Below are 18,003 nucleotides of genomic sequence, written 5' to 3'. Positions count from 1 at the left end.
CTTCAAAACAAGGTGTCCCCACGATGTCTTCGACATTACCAGGTCTCTTCCATGACATTCCAAGTGCTGGCGATGATTATATCCTACCGGTGAACCATATACCAGTAACTATGCAATAGTTACTTGTCTGCTGGTGAATGTTGCTAGATCTCCAAAGTGCTAGTGTTTTAGTAGGTGTTGACATCAATGACAAAACCATACCAAAATACCAACAATCTCCCCCTTTGGCATTGATGGCAGCACAAGATGGAAAAACCATCAAAGTGCCAATACAGAAATGCCAAATACCAAAAACCAACAATCTCCTTTACCAATCTCTCCCCCTATGGGTAACATGTATCTTTCTGTGTTCCTTTCTATGTTTTTCCATACCAATCTCTCCCCCTTTGATATCAAATGCCAAAGTTACAATAGAATTTCATTTGTTAATTTCACATACAAAATACCAATTATTTTCAATATACCATCTACTCCCCCTGAGAAGTAGCTTCCTCATCAAAGCCGGATTTAAGAATGTATCTCTGTTAATTTTGTCAGTTGATGATAGTTATCAACTTTCTAAGTGTCTACTAGTGGGGGTATGACCCCAAGCTGATCTCTGAGATATTCAAAGGTCTCCATAGGTAGAGGTTTAGTAAAAATATCTGCAATCTGCTCTTTAGTGTTTACATAAACCATTTTGACCTGTTTTGCTTCAACATTTTCTTTTAGAAAGTTTAGTTTGATAGAAACATGTTTAGTCTTAGAATGTAGTACCGGATTCTTGGATATATCAATTGTTGCAGTGTTATCACAATAGATAGTTATAAGTTCCTTGCAATTTACCTTTATGTCCTTTAACATTTGTTTAAGCCATAATACTTGTGTACAGTTTGTTGCTGCTGCAACATATTCTGATTCTGCTGTTGATAAAGATGTGCAACTCTGTTTCTTGCTTAACCAAGAAATTAATCTGCTTCCAAGGAAAAATACTCCGCCGGTGGTGCTTTTCCTATCATCTACATCTCCTGCCCAATTTGCATATGTATATGCACATAATTCAAAATTTTCATCTCTAGGATACCATAATCCAAGATTTGTAGTGCCTTGTAAGTACCGGAAAATCCTTTTTACTATTGATTCATGATTTTCCCTAGGATTACTTTGAAATCTTGAAACAATACATATTGCATTCATAACATGTGGTCTTGTTTGTGTTAAATATAGTAAACCTCCTATCATAGATTTATACCTGGTTGGATTAACAGGTTTTGATTAATCTCTTATTGATAATTTGTCATTTGTAGTCATAGGTGTACTTACCGGTTTAGAGTTTTCCATCCCAAATTTCTTTAGTAGCTCTTTTAAGTAATTTGATTAACTCAAAAATATACCACTGTCAGTCTAAGAGATCTGCAATCCTAAAAATAATTTTACTTCTCCTATCATAGACATTTCAAATTCTTGCTGCATTTTGATAGAAAAATCTTTACATAATCCATCTTCTCCTCCAAAGATTATATCATAAACAAAAACTTCTATAACCAAGATGTCATCATTAGTTACTTTATAGTATAAATTACTGTCTGCATTACCTTTAGAAAAACCAATCTCTAAAAGATACTTGTCTAATCTTGCATACCAAGCTCTTGGAGCTTGCTTCAACCCATACAAAGCTTTCTTTAACCTGCAAACCATATCTTTGTCTTCTGTTAAAGAAAATCCATCAGGTTGTTCAATGTAAACCTCTTCTTCAAGAATGCACATTTAATATCCATCTGATATACCTTATAGTTTTTATGAGCTGCAAAAGCCAAAAATAATCTCACTGCCTCAATTCTAGCTACCGGTGCAAAGGTTTCATTGTAATCAATTCCTTCCTTTTGAGAATATCCCTTACACTCTAATCTTTCTTTATTTCTGATTATTTTACTATCTTCATTAAGTTTGTTTCTAAAAACCCATTTGGTTTCAATAACATTTTTATCTTTAGGCCGGGGAACTAATGTCCAAGTGTTATTCTTTTCAATTTGCTCTAATTCTTCTTCCATAGCTTTAATCCGAAATTTATCTTCGCATGCTTCATTAATTGATGATGGCTTAATTTGGGAAATAAGACATACCTCTTCATTTCCCAATCTTCCTCTTGTCATAACTCCTATATATTTATTTCCAATTATCTGATCTTCAGAATGATTCAATCTTACATATCGGGGTGTCTTTGTTTGCTGTTGTTCCTCAGTTACTGTGGAATTTTTAGATGATATCGGTGTAACTAGATCTTCATTCTGTGCTAGTGGATTCAGTGTAGATTCATTTGATAGAATCTCTGTTGCCGGTTCATAATCCATATACCTTGAAGTTCCTCTGAATTGTTCATCAATCTTTATATTTGTGCTTTCAACAATTTTCTACAATCTTTTGTTAAAACATCTATATGCTTTTCTCTTAGATGAATAACCAAGAAATATTCCTTCATCACTTCTAGGATCAAATTTTCCAATATACTCATCTCTCCTAATATAGCATTTGCTTCCAAAAATTCTGAAATATTTAAGAGTAGGAATAATACCAAACCATAGTTCATGAGGGGTCTTACTGATTTCACCTTTGATGTGGACTTTGTTGAATGTATAGACCACTGTGCTTACTGCCTCTCTCCAATATATATGTGGTAGGTTTGCTTCTGATAACATACTTCTTGCTGCATCCAAGATAGTTCTATTTTTCCTTTCAACAACCCCATTCTGCTATGGTGTTTGAGGTGCTGATAGTTGTCTTCTGATTCCATTCACTTCACAGAATGCATTGAATTCCTTAGATGTGAATTCACCTCCTTGTTCTGATCTTAAACATTTGATTTTCTTACTGGTTTCATTTTCAACCATTGCTTTGAATAGTTTAAACTTTCCAAGTGCTTCTGATTTTTGTTTGAGAAAAGTAACCCAGCACATTCTAGAATAGTCATCAATGATTAGCATGAAATATCTATCACCTTGCAAGCTTTTAGTTCTAGCTGGACCACATAAATCAGTATGAATTAAATCAAGAGCATTATTTGATTTCTCTGGAATACTTTTAAAACTAGCTCTAACCTGTTTTACAAATTGACATTCCCTACACACTGTGTTGTGAGGTTTGACAATTTTAGGTAAATCTCTAACTGCCTTAGTAGTACTAATTTTTACCATGCAATCAAAATTTCCATGACAGAGTCTCTTGTGCCATAACCAACTTTCATCAATGTGTGCAATCAAACATGTCTTTTCACTGTTGTTCAAATGAAAGATATTACCTCTGGTCTGATTACCGGTTGCAATTTCTAAACCAGTTTTATTCATAATTTTGCATTTACCATTTTTGAATTTTAACTGAAATCCTTTCTCTACTAATTGACCAACACTCAAAAGATTATGCTTTAAACCTTCAACATAGTAAACATCTTTAGTGTTATGCTTACCATTAAGAGATATTGAACCCTTACCTTTAATTGAACAAGCTTTGTCATCACCAAATCTTACTAGACCTCCATTATATTCTTGAAAGTTCAAGAATTTACTTTTGTCACCAGTCATGTGATGTGAGCATCCTGAGTCAATGATCCACTCATCCTTCACTTCAACTTTTTTTGCCAAGGCCTGTTCTACCGATTGCACTGTAGGTGTCGATTGATCTTCTGTTATAGCAACAAAAACCCATCCATTGTCTGTCGGATCCTCATCAGAATCATCAGCAACATAACAAGATTTGTCCTTATTTTTCTTGAATCTATATTTCTGATATTCAAGATTAGGTTTGTATGTTCTTCTAGCTTCTTCTCTTAACCTAGCATGTCTGTTAGGGCATCTTGAAGCCATATGACCAATCTTATTGTAGTTAAAACATTTAAAGGGAGCTTTACCTTCATACTTACTTCCAATTGGACCTTTAGGCATTTTTCTTGCAAATAGTGCTTCAAGTTCTTCAAGTTCTTCATTTTCTCTCCTAGTTTCTTCAAGTTCTCTTGCATAAAAGGCTTTCCAATCAGATTTGTCAAATGATGATGCAGATGATGTTGATACTTTGAAAGCTAGATCTGTTTTTATAGTAGTAGAAGGACCAAATTCTTCAATCTCAAAGGCTGATATTTTTCCAATTAATGTATCCCTAGTTACTAATGTGTTAGGCATTGTTCTAAGTTCATTTATAGCAGTAACCTTCATTTTATATGCCGGTGGAAAACCTCTTAAGACTTTTGAAACAATTTCATCTTCACTTAAGGTTCCTCCACAACATTTAATACCCAAAACAATTTCATTTACTCTTTCCATAAAAGCAAAAATTCTTTCATCTTCTTCCATTTTCAGACTTTCATACCTGACCTAGAAGCTTTCAAGTTTTGCAATTTTGACTATGGAATCTCCTTCATTCAGTCTTTCCAAATGATCCCATATAGCTTTAGTAGTAGATCTATCTGATAGTCCCATGATTTGCTAATATGATAATGTGCTCAAAAGTGCTTCTCTTGCCTTGCAATCATTTTCTTCATCTTTAGTCAGATTTGGAGGATTTGGTTGAGTTGTTGTAGGAGCAGTATATCCATTTTTTGTAACTTCCCAGATATCCTTTCCAATACAGTTTAGATGTGTCTCCATTCTGATCTTCCAAATTCCATAGTTCCATCAAGTTTAGGACAATCCTTCCTGAAATAGTTACTAGACATTGGATCTCCTCAAGCTGTTAGGCTTCTGCAAAAAGAGGACTCAGCTCTGATACCAATTGTTAGGTCCTGAGGACAATTGAGAGGGGGGCGGGGTAAATCAATTTTCCTAAATATTAAACCAAAAACCACTTAAACAAATTATTGTTTAATACCGATGAAACAACCTATGATACCGGTGAGATAATTTAACTGATAAATGTAATACTGGTAAAGAATAATGCATCAAACCAAAAGACAAAATCAACCACAACACATAACACCAATATTTGTACGTGGAAACCCTGTAAGGGGAAAAACCATGGTGGGAAACCTTACCCACAATCAGATGATACTACTGCAGATAGTAAGTGTACATAAATGGGGTCTGCACATGCATAAAGGCCAATAGCCTAGAGCTCACTGCTCAAACACAAATGGGAGTCACACTGACTACAATTGGATGGTTAAATCCAATAAGAATGTACTGCTTAAAATAGCATCTTAATATGCTAGATTCAGTACTGGTGTAATGCTGATATGCTTTCACAAAACCCTAGCTTTACCTTCAAATGATGTGTTCGTGTATAGCTCTGCTAAATCTTGCATATACCTTCACACACAGCCTTCTTTTCATTCCACATTTGATCTTGCATTTAAGATCTTATATTATACCATAACCTAAGACCAATTATAGTAGGTCGGCTCTACAAGATATTACAATAAAATCATTTTACAACTAATACAATATTCGATGCAATAACCGATTGAACATGTTGGCTCAATGCATTTACAACATTAATTAATTATCTCCATAGTGTGCCATGATGATCTGGAAGAGTTAAACCTATCAGTATAACCCTAGATAACCTGGACCTATTTGCCGGTAAAAGCAAATATGCAAGTATGAATATACCAATGATTAATTCTTCAAAACAAGGTGCCCCCACGATGTCTTTGACATTACCAGGGGTCTTCCATGTCATTCCAGGTGTCGGTGATGATTATATCCTACCAGTGAACCATATACCAGTAACTGTGTAATATTTACTTGTCTGTCAGTGGATGCTGCTAGATCTCTAAAGTGCTAGTGTTTTAGTAGGCGTTGACATCAATGACAAAACCATACCAAAATACCAACAGAAGCATAGGGACAATGAGAAGGATTACACAACCTTCAAAGAGAATTTATTCATAATAGACATATCATTTCAAGAAAAAAAGAAAAAAAAAATTCCTAAACAAGGAACACACATGTACTTGCATGAAGGATAATTCTATGCAAGAAAGGACATCATGTTATGAAAAATGCAACTCATAAAAGTAAAGGTCAATCCTTAGAGAGAGTAAAGAGAGAGAAAATTATTCTTGCCTCCCAAGCATGGAGACAAGAATAAATAAACTATTATGTTGCTCACCAAGTATGATTACTCCTGAAATTCTACCACCATGAGTGACAATAAGCCCCCAGTTGGTAAACAAACAATACATTATATAGTGAGGGGCAACATAATAGGAACTTGAATGTTATTTGAAATGTTCATAAGAAATATATGCCATTCATGTTTATATGTTACTTTTATGATACCTAAATAGATAGATTTTTGTATTTTAGTTTGCAATCTTTCCATCAATGACATTCATTAGTAAAATTGCCAAGGATTGTAACCAAGTTGCTACTTCTAGATGAACAAGTTTGACATCAATTACAACAAGAACTTATATTTGTAACATTATATCCCTTTTTAATTGATGAAAACACCTGTGCCAAGTCCAAAATTAATCCCCCTTTGAAATCAAAGACAAAGGGTGTCTTATTATAGAAAAATTAAATAGCCTATATACAACTCCTTCTATCTATATCACTTCCTCAAAACTAGGATCCAAAACTATATTACCAACATGTCCGCATATGTATACAATCAAAATTTTCTTACCAAAAAACCAATTAACCACCTCACTAATATGTCGGTATTATACTCTAATTAATGAGCTTCAACTAATCCCAAGAAGTACTCCAATCAACTCTTGTAGAGACCAAAATATTATGCCAACTCTCTATCTTCAATAGAAGATCCTCTGCCTCTTCACAACTTCCAAGTACCTTCACTATTTTTATTAAGACCTATGATTCTTTAAGGATTTCCACCATAGTGGTGAGATGCACATCTATAATGTCTCTCAACTAGTATAATTCCTTCTTGATTTGTTCTTTCTAATTTATTAGTAAATTTAATTCTATGTACACATTTTCTAATTGAGCTCTCCCTTTACCATCTCCATCTTCCTTAAAGTTTATTGACTTAGTCACCTCTACAATCGGATTCTAAAAAAAGTTTATCTGATCCTGTATACCTTGAGTTGACCTAGGCCACTTGTGAAAAAATTGATATACCTCGATATCGCATTAGCTATGTACTTCTATCAAAAATGGTTATGATCTCTTGTAGCTAGCTATGTGCATTTGTATACTTATTAACTAGATTTCTTAATAAATTACCTACCATCTTGTTCTTATAATTTACTTCCAAGTTAGAAGAATAGTTCCTCAATCAACTTAGCATAGCCTGCAAGTAATCCTCTTCACTAAGAGACTCATCAACCTTTACTTTTGAAATCTTCTCATGGTGAAATTTCACTATGTTATTTATTAATTCTATGTAATCCACCTTAGAAATGATGTATTTATTTCTTATTATGTGATGGAGAAAATCTCCCAAATGTAGCATATGAAGGGGTGACAACTTATCTAAGTCCATCTTACCTTGTGTCACTGATACCTATAATACTTTTGATGTTACAACCAACTCAAACTTCATTTGCAGCTATAGTAAATTTTGTTCCGGAATCTCCAGATTGTCTAGAAGATTCATCCATTGGAATTCTTCTAATCATATTATTATCAGACTCACCTTCTCTAGATTTTCTTTCTTTTCTTCTTTCTTCTCCTTAGGTTGTTTGTCTTTTCGTATGGATTTTCTAATTTAGTCTTCTCCTTCTTTGTTTCCTCTTTCCTTTCCTTCTCTAGGTCCTCTTTGTCCTTCTCCTCTCTGGTGTCTTCTTGAATCTCCTCAACAACATCCATCACATTTTTTTCTATGGTCAAACTATTTCTCTCTCAAAGACTAGATCTTATGCTTTTCTTCTACAAAGAAAAAGACAAAGAAACCATTAGTATTTCCATAGACTCCATTTATTCATCTTCTATTTGTTTTGCAATCCTCTTAATATTTTCTGGATCTCCTCCCATGATTAAATTGACTCTTTCTTTCATTTGAAATATTTTATTTAAATCTTAATTTATCTTATCCCTTTTTTCTTTCAACAATAAACTGGTTACCATATCAAGTGCTTGAGTCCTTATGTTTGTCTCCTTCATTATTTCAACCTTTCTCTTCTTTTTTAATTCTTCCAAAAGCTCCTTACATAACTTATCCTCAATGTCATTTATAGATTTTTTATAAGTGATCATACACTTGTTTATTACTTTCTCAATATTCTCCTTTTTTATTAGAGGTGCACCCAGATACATCGCAATGGAGGCCTCCAATGAATCATATTCACTTTTTTCATTTACCAGACTATCAAAGATCCAAAGGCTAATAATTTTGATCATCTTCAATGCTCTCCTTCTTCTCTTTTGTCTTTTCAAACACTTTATTCATAACTTATTTTCTTTCCTTTGTGGGGATCACTTCCAAAGTGACAAAATGATCTCTTCCTTATTGTTAGAGGCACTTTGTCCTCTTCTTCTTCTTCGCATTCTTCTTCTTCCACTTATTCCTCCTTATTCCTTCTGGACCTTGTATGCATATAAATTGTTCCTTCTATAGTTACTCATTCAGGATATCACTTTTTACTTCTTCCACCTTAGGCTCTGGATCATCTTTCTTTCTTGCAACCTCCTATTTTTTCATAGGTTCCTTCTTTTCACTTGCAACTAATTGAGCAGGGTTCTAGATAAACATATCTTTATTGGAGGGGAGGCATACACAAACCTAATCCTCTTTTGTACCTATCTAGATGTCCCCATAGCAAGAGTCATACCAAATGCTTCTACTATCAGAGGTAGGCCAATCTCTTTGTACAACTTCTCTATCCACTTACAATATACTTTATCTATTTTCTCTTTCCTCAACATAACTTCAAACTCTCCCACAACACCAAAATCTAAGATTATTTGGGTCTACTAGAAATTGTATTTACTGTAACAATGTCTCTCGATCTCTTCAATAGATACCTCATAGGGTAGCTATAGAATCCATTTAGTCCCTAACTCAACAACCTTAATATAACAATTATCTCTACTTACACAAAATGTGAACACATCCCTATACTTTTGAACCATATTGGGAGGAAACCTTTCTCTTTCTTGTATAGTAAACTGAAAAATTATTAAATCATCTATAATATTTGAATTGAACACTTTATTATTGTAGTGTCATGAATTGTAACCAATACAATTTACACCTCATATAATATTTGTGCTCCTAATTTAGCATGTCCCATTTTCATCACTCCTAGGCTCATTTTGGCCCCATTTTTCTCTAGCCTTGATGTCACTTGTTGACACCATTGTGTGAGTCCCATACCAAAGGATGTCCTCTCCCCATTTCCCTTCTTTTGGTCCTATTTTTGGAGGACTTGAGTGTGGAGCACCTTGGTCTTCCTTAAACAAGCCTAGGCAATTTGAAATGGGGCAGGCCCTTTCTCTCCCCAATGGTATTTGGCCACAGTGGCTATACTTGACTATTGGAGGTCGGCCTAATCGGTAAATTACCTAGGGAACCCTATATAAAGTTTATTGAGTGAACCCTATATAAAGAAATCTTATCAATTCATTTTGAAATCCATTACATACCTAAAGTATTTGTGCATCTATCAAATATGCATCATCAAGCATTTCTAGACATTCATGGTAGCATTTCATCCTTCAAGCATTATCGAGCAAAGTTACATCAATTTTCAAGAAAGCATGAATGTGTGAGTAAGGTTTTTCATGTTCACGTGTCTTTCATACCATTACATTCAAGATTTGTGATTACATTCAAAGAGAATTGCATCATCATCAATAATTGTAGATATGAGGTATATCTCCTTAGCATTTATTTCAATATTTGTATTATTCAATTGAAGGATAATTCCTAAACCAAGGTTTGACCTAAAGAAAACCCATGTCCACAACCTTATTTTATTTCTTTCTATGTGTAGGGAATAGGTTTATGAGCTGTAATCTAGGATTTCAAGAGAGTTGACAATGATGAATACATTTAGCTTTTGACGGAGTAAAATTTGGAGGACCAAGGCGAATTTGTACTACCCAATCCTGAAAAATTGGGCCAAACTTCTAGGAATAGGTTCTAAATATCTGATTCTACCCAAATCTCAGCTTGTGGCTTTGTGGGATATATGTAGCAGTTTGTTTTCAATAATTTACTTCAATCATTCCATGTTTTATCCTAATTTCACAATTATCATCCAATTTCAACTAAAAAGAGGGGGCAAACACTTAACTAATGAATCTAATCATAATTTTAGTGATTTCCTTATTTTGATTGTGGTTAGATCTTTTAGGTTCACCCCTCTTTCAATATAGTGATCATCAATGAAAAATTAGTGGTCCTACTATCCTTATTGGTTAAACCCTAGTTTTTCTACCATTATATTCTGGTCAACCCAACATCTTTCATGCTTATTCCTAATTTGTTGTCTCAGATATGATTTGCATGTACTTTAACATTCAAATTTTTACTCATAATCATATTTACAAAATTTAATTACATAAATTTAGAGGTTAATTTCACAAAACCCCTAATTTATTTTCCTAAAATTGACTTGTGGGTTACATAATTGTTCACTTGTGTTTTTAGATCTAGTTCATTCTTACATTGCATCTTCTAATTTCCATGTTTCATAATAATAGTAATTGTCGTATGTTAAAATTCATAAATGTAATCAACTAGAAATCTAAAGGAAATCGCGTATCCCTATCCTAATAGAATTCAAACAAAAACTCAATGAAATATAGATGCATATAGAATAATTCTAAACAATATAGAACTCCCTATTGTGCATCATGACTTCGATTGCTCTTCTCTTATTTGTTTTATGGTGGCTCTCAGATATCATGTCGGCAACCTACAGACACAAAGATTCAAATTTTGTGATTGTTGAAAATGGAGATTGAATCCTCAATTTATAGATAATTGGATGAGAATTGATTGAAAGGTGGAACAAATTGATCAAGAGGTCGAACTCAAGTGAGATCACATGTTGATTGATAGTTGAATTGTTGATTTAGAGGTGAAACATAATTGATTGAATAGATTAAATGAGTCAACTGATTGAGAAAAAAGATGATTGAAGGATGAAAAAGAATGATCGGAGGAAATCAAGAGGAGGAGATAGTTAACTGATTGAAAGTTGATTGAGAGCTTTATTTAGAAAAAGATAAACAGAAGATAGAAATAGAGAGTCTTTTGCACAACTATTAAGTGGACTTTTATCTATTTCCAACACATTCAAAACCGGTTGGGATACTTTTGTGGAGTTACTAGAGAAGGCTTATCCGGAAATTTTGAAGTTGGTCAAGCTTCGGTAAGACATTCTTAGGGATATTCATTATACAGTTCTTATTCTTTGACATTCTTTTTAATTCTTAATGGCATTGATGTCAAAGGGGAAGTAGTATAGATGTGAAAAAAAACTTAAAGAATAAAAGAGTAGCATGCATTAGGGGGAGTTATGTAGTTTTGGAGATATGGAGTATTTTGCATATTCAGGTCAGGGGGAGCAGGGTAGGATGAAACTGATAGATGAAACCAATTGATGGAAACATGATTTTGTGTTATAGCTTCATGTTTTGATTCTATGGTGTATCGACAAACACTTCAAAAATTCTACATCGGCAGGACAGAGGATTTCTTTGGTCACCAGCAATGCAGGCCGACATGGTATAGTAAAGGTTATCAGTATTGGAGGATGACTTATCCTGAATCTGGCATCGACAATTTGTTTTAATGTTTATACATGTATGTTATCTTTAAAACATGTAATCTGATATTGTATATATCTTTGTAAGATGACATAAGGCATAAAAGTTGTATAGGGTATATAGGTTAGTTTGATAGATCATTTTCATAGAGACATGAGATAGGAGATTATGGATATGGAAATGTAATATAATGAAAAATTATTCAGACAGATTATGTATGTGAAGAATTTATTGTAAGGGTTGTTCCAGTAAAGGGGTTTAGGGTTTCAAACCAAAATAGACAGAGCTTAAACCAGAACTGTATTCTGGCATAAAAGATGCTATCTTAAGCAGTTCACACTTCTCCAGATTATTGTCTGGAATTTTATGTAGTCTGTGAGGCTCATATTGTGATTTAGCAGTGTGCTCTAGATTGTAAGCCCCTCATATTTTTTAATCTCTCTTCATATGGCCATTGGATTGATATTGTAGGTCACAAATCCCACTGTGGTTTTCCCTCTTTGAGGTTTTCAACATATAAATTTGTGTGTTATGATTCTCATTTATGTGTTTGTCTTATTGGTTGCTTTACTTTTTTCAATTATGTATGTACCGCTATACCGGTTGATGTATGAATGTTTTAATAAAGATAAAATATACTATTATAGTATAACACTGATTTACCCCCCTCTTAGTGTTATTGGTTTCCAACAATTGGTATCAGAGCCTTGTGCCTTGGAGGAAATTTAACAGCTTGAGGAAGATCCTAAAACCGGAATCAATGAATATGGCTTTGGAGAAACAACTTGAGATGGCACTTGAAGATTATGATGCTAAAAGGTTGAAGAACTTAAAGATACAAGATGAGTTGAATCCTGCTAAGGAATTCATTCTTGTCCTACAAGAGAGGCTATCATCTATTCAATCTAGAAGGAAGGAACTCTTGCAAAATTAGGATGATGAAGAGAAAAATGCCCTTAAGGAACAATGTCAAAAATTAAGTCAGGAGAACATGGTTATGAAGAATGAAATGCAAGTTATAACTATGAGGATGTCTAAGGAGATTGAGGATAGAAAAAAAGGTAGGAAATCTTGTTGTATCCTTGAAGAAAAAGTTTGAAGAATGTGGTAGGTTGGTTCATGAAAATGATATGTTGAGAACTGATTTAGTACAATCCCAGAGTAATGAGAAAGATCTTGAGAGACAAATGATAATACTAAGATAAGATTTAACATCTACAGTATAAAGAAAAATTCAAGATCAACTCAACACAACTTGATGAGTTATTGAAGAGATAGAGGAAGATTGGAGATTCTAGTGGACTTGGATTTGAGCAAGGACAAAGTTTCGATACTGCTAATGAAGATAAAAAACATAAGGCACTGGTAAGACAATTCAATGCTTATAAATTCATTGATAGATGTTTTGTTTGCAATAGATCTGGTCACATGGCTAGGCAATGTAGAAATAGAGAAAATCAGAACCCTAATTCTACTCCCGATAAATGTTCTAAATGCAATAAGGTTGGTCATAAGATAGAAGATTGCAAAATGAATGTTAAATGCTATGCTTGTGGAAAATTTGTGCATTTGGCTAATCAGTGCAGATCAAGCAATTTCACCAGTTTTAGCAAAGCAATTCAAAAGAACAATGTTACATGTTATGCATGTAATGAAGTTGGACATATTGCTAAGTTTTGTAGAAGTAGAAATCCACTGGCTAGTAATGGAGGATCAAATGAAAAAGGGAAAGAGAAGGTTAGTGAAATCCGACAAGATCATACTCAGAGATGGGTTAGGAAGACTGAATAACAATCATTAGATGGGAATGTCTCGGTTATTTATTCGGCAAAAGAGGTTTCTCTTGCATCAGCATGAAGCTCATCCAATAACTAAGGTAGATGCCTTAGGGGTAGTAAAAATTCATGAAGATGGTGCATATACCCTGGGAAGAGGTTCTGGAAAATGTTTCAGATATTGGAGAAGATTATCTTGCATCGATATGTTATGAGAGAGATCCAGTATCTTTCATTAGCAGTCATTTATGTCAATGGAAGATTAGGGTTTTTCTTGAATGTTAAAAGGTCGGTTACACTTCATTGTTAATCACCCTACATTCAGAGTGATTTTAGAGTGATTCAGAGCGACTAAGTGCCATCAAAGGCTATTCAAAGGCAATCAAATTTCTTCTTAACCGATTTCACCAGCATCTAGAAGAATTTGTTGAAGGTTGAAGGTTTTCATCGAGAACAATCAAAAGGTATTTCTCTTTAAACATGGAAGTGAGATCATCTTTTATTCCTATTTTTTTTGCAAACCCAACTGTCGTGGAGGTCAAGGACCGCCCCAAGCCAATTTTCAAGCAGTATCCACATGTGACTACCTTGGAAGATTCAGTTGGAGAATTTTCTCATGTTCCAAAGGGAGTTGTGTATGTAGAGTATATTAGAGCATATATTCACTATCATATCAAGGACTTGGGAACTTCAAAAATCAAGGGAATGTATATGAGTGAGCTAATAAGATAATGATGGAAAGATCAAACTGGCATATCAACATATTGAAGAACTTGGGTTTACAAACATTTTGGATATTCTAGAATTTGAGGATGATATAATTAGATATGTATGGATCAGAGTACATGGGGAATTCATATGGCAGAACAGAGCTTACAAAAATACCAAGGAAGCCATCTGGGCAATCACTGGTTTGCCATCAGTAGGGAAACATCTAGACAAGAAATATTCAAATGACTTCATGAGGAAGATCACTGGTGCTACATCTGACAAAAGATCCATGAAAGTGAGCACTATCACCGACACGAACATCAAGTTTGGTAGCATGATTATCGAATATAAGGTAACTCAGTCAAACCGACTAAATTTTGTTTCCAGTTCATGCATTTTGGCTGCATACAAAATGATGAGAGATAATGTAAAGTTAGATCTATGTGGTTGGATGCTTGATGAGTTGTTAATCAACTTAGGAAAGATTAAGGGTGAGAAGAAGGGCACTTTCTGGTATGGGAAGTTGTTAGTTTTCCTAATGTTATAATTTCTTAATGATACACTCGGTTCTAGTAATTGGCAATGGGCTTTTGACATTTCGGTAGGAAGACAATTGAAATATTCAATTTATGCATTAGGAAGATAGAGAGATGATAATATATGGGGTTATTTTAAGGCATTTCAAAAATATATGAGGTCTAGGATAAGGGTACCTGAGCATATAGTAGAAAGATACCCTACCTACATATGCTTCATGGTAAAGAAGGATGAGACTCTCATGGAAGCAGTTAAGCTGCAAAAGACTTGGATTGACGAAATGGGGTATGAGGTAGATACACAGATTCTTGATGCGTACACAAAAATGCTAATTGATGCACCAATAGATGAGGTAGAGAAGCCCTATGGTATTGCACAGTAGAAGACTCAAGAGGTTGAAATAGATTTCAACCAAAAGAAAAGGGAGAAACAAGAAGGAAAAGAAGGTAAGTTTGTGCAGAAGGTCTCAAAGGACATCAAGGCACTAATTGATGTTGTCTCGAAGAAAGGAAGAAAGAGGAAGGACCCAGAAATTCATATTGAACCTGCCATGCTTGTGAAGTGTATACCTATCGCTGCAACACAAAACACTCAATAGATCATTACAAGCATGATTAGCAAATTTAAAACAAATAAGGATAAAACCATGGCTAATCGATATATTGCCTCCTAGTAAATGCGAGTGTATATTTGCTCTCAGATCTAGCTAAGAAAATTCTAGTGACTTGACTACATCTAGATGGAGAATTTAAGATAATAATGATGCATTTAAGCTAGAAAAGATAATGATTAAGCTACATGATTCAACAATTATACTAGAAAATATGCTAAAATGATGCAATTAAGCTATGATAACAATGCTCAAATGATAAACTAGGATTGCATATGCCTATAGTAACAATGCATGAGATGCAAATGAGATGGGATCATTATTTCTCCAAAATGGGGTCTATTTATAGGATTTCCAAGGCCAAGGGTGAGGTGGCAGGAATCAGTGGTCAAGATTAAGTCTGAAGATATCAATGGTGAAATTGGAGGAGGTTGGAAAAGAGGTTGAATGAAAGGGAACATTTGCCATCTCTATGGTGACAAGTGTCAAGAAGCTTCTAGAAAAGTTGGATGAAAGGGAACATTTGCCATCTCTATGGTGACAAGTGTCAAGAGGCTTCTAGAAAGGTTGGATGAAAGGGAAAATTGGCCATCTCTATGGGAAAATTGGTTCATGAGAGAGCAAGTGTCTAAGGAAAGGGGACATGTGGCCCAATAATGCCATGTGTCTCAAGGGGAGAGTAGGTTTAATTAAACCCAGGGTTAGATGAAAGGAATCAGGTTTAGAAGGGGTTAGGTTAGGTGGTTAGAAGTTAGGAGGCATGTGGGTAATTTGAATTTAAAATTCAAATAAGACTAATTAATTCTCAACAACTCATAAATTGATTTTTTTTAATTAATTAGAGGATTAGGAGAATTAATTGAAGTGGGGGGAGAATTAATTAATTTGAATTAATAAATCAAAGGGGATTATGAAATGAACCTATTAAATAAATCCTTATATTTATTAATAAGTAGATGAAAAGGGGAATTTAAGCAAATTGCTTAGTGAATTAAATTAAATTAGGAAGGGGGATTAATTAAATAATTGCTTATTCAATTAATTATCTTCAGACCATTTTTAGGTGTATACATTTTCCCCCTCTTTGAAGCGAGGTGTGATGACGCGTTGATTCAAAGAATAATCTCATTTTGATGATGATATTGATTCAATAGGATGCCCCAGCTCTTGATTGATAAATTGCAATACGATGATGCCCCCTCAAGAGATCAATTGAGATAATTGATCATTGGAATTTTTTGAATTTTTGCGAAATTGATATCCCGATTAGAAATAATTTGATGTCTACAATTGTGGTTGATAAAAATGTGAGTTCTATAAGCACGATGATGTGGTTCTTGATTATTGATAAAGCTTGATTGATTAGATTGAAAAGATCAAGATTCAATCTAGTTTCAGGAATGATACCTCTTGTATAAGACAAAGATGATCAAAGCATCTGGTTTCAGGAATGATATATCCTGTATAAGACATGATCAAAACATGTGGTTTCAGGAAAGATACATCCTATATAAGACATGATAGAATATATTTAGATGCGATCAATTGATAGAATTGATAAGATTGACTGGATAAAAAACTGACAGTTTGTTGATATCAAGTTGCAGAAATATTTAGATATGCTGATGTTGGTTCTGTTGAGAGGGTAGCATAAGATTTTTCTTGGGTTGACAATATCTGGAGAGATATGCATCATTAGTCTAATTGCATATACACTTGTGATGATGCCTTGATGATTCCTGTAATAGATTTAATCTTGGATAAAAGGAGTATACAAGATCCCATGCAAGAATGTGATGCAAGCTAAATGTAAATGCAAATGCAAAGCTACAACTGGACCAGTCATTGGATTATTGTGTTTTGTCATCATTAAGCTTTTTAAAATATGGGAAGTGAGTGCAAACATTGATGGTATAATTAACCATGATGACCTGAGCACTGCTTTCCTGGATTTTGATATGGCAAGTTAGCACAAGCATCGAGGTACAATTGAAACAAGATGACCTGAGTGTTGCTTGTGTAAAACAAGCAGTATTAACCATTGGTATATGCAAATTAGAAATGTCTTCGATGATACTTTGATGATCATGTCCTGAGAAAAATTTGTACTTATTAATGATTAATTTTCAGATAGCAGACAAGAAAAATATCATGTTTCTTACTTGTTCCTCTAGTCAAAGACATCCTAGAGTCACTCAGAAATCATGATAGAAAAAATCAATATAGAAAAGAAAAGTTGAACAATCATGTTAAAATCATTATTCAAAAGATATCATCCATGCATTTAGACTAATTTTGTGATAGTTACATGGTTGATAATTTGATCTTGTGTTCAATGTTGGATGTGTCTTTGTGTTTGCTTAATAAGGGTTGTCTAGCTGTTGTTCTACCTGTTTGATTAAGCTCAAAATGATCAATATTTTTGCCACTAGCTAAGTGTAGGATTTTGCCCCAAGCCTAGAAACAAATTCAGTATGATATATCCAATGATCCAAACCACAGTGAGAAGCCACCCTGGATGCCTGCGTATGTACAAAGGCTAAATGATGCATATGAATAGCGTTGATGGAAAATAAATGCAAGTGGAAAGATGCATGAACTAATAGATGGAATAGTTAGCTGATAGATAGTGCCTATTTGCCAGGTTGTCACCATCTGTTTTATTGCACTTTTTCTCATATTTGATTTTTTTTTGGGGGGGGGGGGTTTTTTATTATTT

This window comes from Cryptomeria japonica, chromosome 10, assembly GCF_030272615.1.
Source record: "Cryptomeria japonica chromosome 10, Sugi_1.0, whole genome shotgun sequence".
Lineage (NCBI taxonomy): Eukaryota > Viridiplantae > Streptophyta > Pinopsida > Cupressales > Cupressaceae > Cryptomeria > Cryptomeria japonica.
Note: the sequence above shows the minus strand (reverse complement) of the source record.